General features: G+C 34.4%; 1 protein-coding gene across 2 annotated transcripts in view; it reads right to left on the bottom strand.

Moving 5' to 3' along the window:
- The window catches only part of LOC122259896 (lewis-type alpha-(1,3)-fucosyltransferase), a 21,930-nt gene that overhangs the window by 1,790 nt on the left and 17,640 nt on the right, over nucleotides 1-2,500 (bottom strand). The gene's annotated exons all lie outside the window — the stretch shown is intronic.

Genomic DNA, 2,500 nt, shown 5'->3' with positions numbered 1-2,500 from the left:
TGGTGGCCAGTCTTGCTTTAGCGGCTGCTTGCGGTTCCATCAGTAGGTGTTTCTGTTACATAACTGGCCTGCTGCGTGACACAGGCAGCAGAATGTTCCATTGAGCCGCTTTTAGTATTTCGGGTCCATGTAGTGCTTGTTGCAGGCACTTGGAATGATTTTGACAGTCCTCTCCTGTAAAGCCTTTCAAGCCACAGTTGCATAGCTGGACCCTCAATGGCCATGTTCTTCCTCCTCCCCACACACACATATCATATATATATATATATATATATATATATATATATATATATATATATATATATATATACATATATACATATATTATATATATATATATATATATATATATATATGTATAAATGTATATATATATATATGTATATATATATATATATATGTACATATATATGTATATATATATATATATATATATATATATATATATATATATATAATTTATATATATGTATATATTTATATATATATATATTTATATATATATATATATATATATATATATATATTATTATATATACATATATGAATACACACACACACACACATATATATATATATATATACATATATATGTATATATATATGTATATATGTAAACATATATACATATCTATATAAATATATATGTATATATGTTTACATATATATATATATATATATATATATATATATATATATATCTATATATACATACATATATATATATATATGTATATATATATATATATATATGCATATATTGACATATATATATATATATATATATATATATATATATATATATATAAGATGGAATAATGCAATCCCGCATTGATGTAGGTGTATAACATACCTCCCTGACCCGGAGTCGAACCTCTGCCGCCCTCGGGAAAGACCCGAGAGTGCAGCACTGAACCAACTAGACCACACGACCCAACAAAAGGATTTTAAAACTAGGATCAGACTAGCTTCATAGAATTTATCTATCTACTCATACTGGAGTTCGACTCCGGGTCAGGGAGTAGAGAAGTGATCAAGCTTGCTATCCTATTAACCTATTACCACTTTTATTACCAGTCTTTTGTATCTCGAGATGTATCGTGTAAGCTCAAAGATATTCTAGCCATGACCACACTAAAGGCTATTGGATTGGCCAAGTAAAAGGAGCAACTTTTTTTTTTCTTTTTTTTTCTTTTTTACAAGGTATACTTATTGTATGAATGTATATGTATATGTACCTTTGGCTCATTTATGTTATTTTGGTAAAGTTACTCCTTATATTTACGTTTTTTGTATATCAGTACATTCTCTTCACATCATTTCATTATTTGTCGATTAAGTTCAGGCGATCTCTGCTTATTAATTATTGTTTTTCCACGTGCTTTGTTTTAATTGCTAAACTTACAATAATTCTCCCATTCGCTACTGATATAGAATTTTTTTTCCCCGAATATCAGCACCCCCCTCCCCCAGTTTCCATTCAGTTATACCAACACTAGGACTGAAAAAGCAATTTGCCAGCTGAGGACGATGGGGGGGGGGGGGGATGAAAGGATGAATGGGGCGGGTGAGGGTGTGGGTGGGTAGGGGGAATACTAGAGCAGGGGTCGGGTTTTGGTGGGGGCGAGTGAGGGATAGAGAGGAGAATGGGGGATAGGGGGATGGAAGGAGGTGAATAAGGATAAGGGGGAGGGAAATGGGGTGGTGTGGGGGGAGGGGAGGGGGGGTAGAGAAGCGCGAGCGGAGAGGGAGGTAATGTAAGGAAATAAGGAGAAGCACAACAACAAGACTTGCAATGATGGTCATTCAGCTGAGATGCAACTGAGGCTGCAGGGATTTTGCCATGGTAGCCAAAGCCATTTGCATAACCACTCCTCAACTAGAAAATATGATTTCCAGCCCTACTATTGACGTACTATTTAAATCAAGCATGCTGGGGAAAAAAATAGGTAACTAATATACCCTCTTGTTATAAAGGTCTGTATAGGGTTCTTCACTGATATAAATAATCCATCTTATATTTTTTTCTTTCTGAATGAATAAAATGCAGAGAATAATCACCTTGCATTTCCCGATGTATAACCCACATTGCAAGAGGTAGGAATTAGGTGCAGTTAGCATTATCTTACATAGTTATTTAACCAGGAATTGTAATCCAAGCCAAAGACATGTCTAACTGCTATAGAACTGGACATGTCAGTGTATTTTCATGTGTGTGTGTGGAGATGTGTGCGAGATGTGAAAGCAGTGTATTTACATGTGTGTGTGGAGATGTGTATGAGATGTGAAAGCAGTGTATTTACATGTGTATGAGATGTGAAAGCAGTGTATTTACATGTGTGTGAGATGTGAAAGCAGTGTATTTACATGTGTGTGTGGAGATGTGTATGAGATGTGAAAGCAGTGTATTTACATGTGTGTGAGATGTGAAAGCAGTGTATTTACATGTGTGTGAGTGTGAAAGCAGTGTATTTCCATGTGTGTGAGATGGAAAGCAATG

The sequence above is a fragment of the Penaeus japonicus genome, unplaced genomic scaffold (genome assembly GCF_977035675.1).
Source record: "Penaeus japonicus unplaced genomic scaffold, GWHDUDI00000001_assembly GWHDUDI00000028, whole genome shotgun sequence".
Lineage (NCBI taxonomy): Eukaryota > Metazoa > Arthropoda > Malacostraca > Decapoda > Penaeidae > Penaeus > Penaeus japonicus.
Note: the sequence above shows the minus strand (reverse complement) of the source record. Positions and strands in the feature narration are given on the sequence as shown.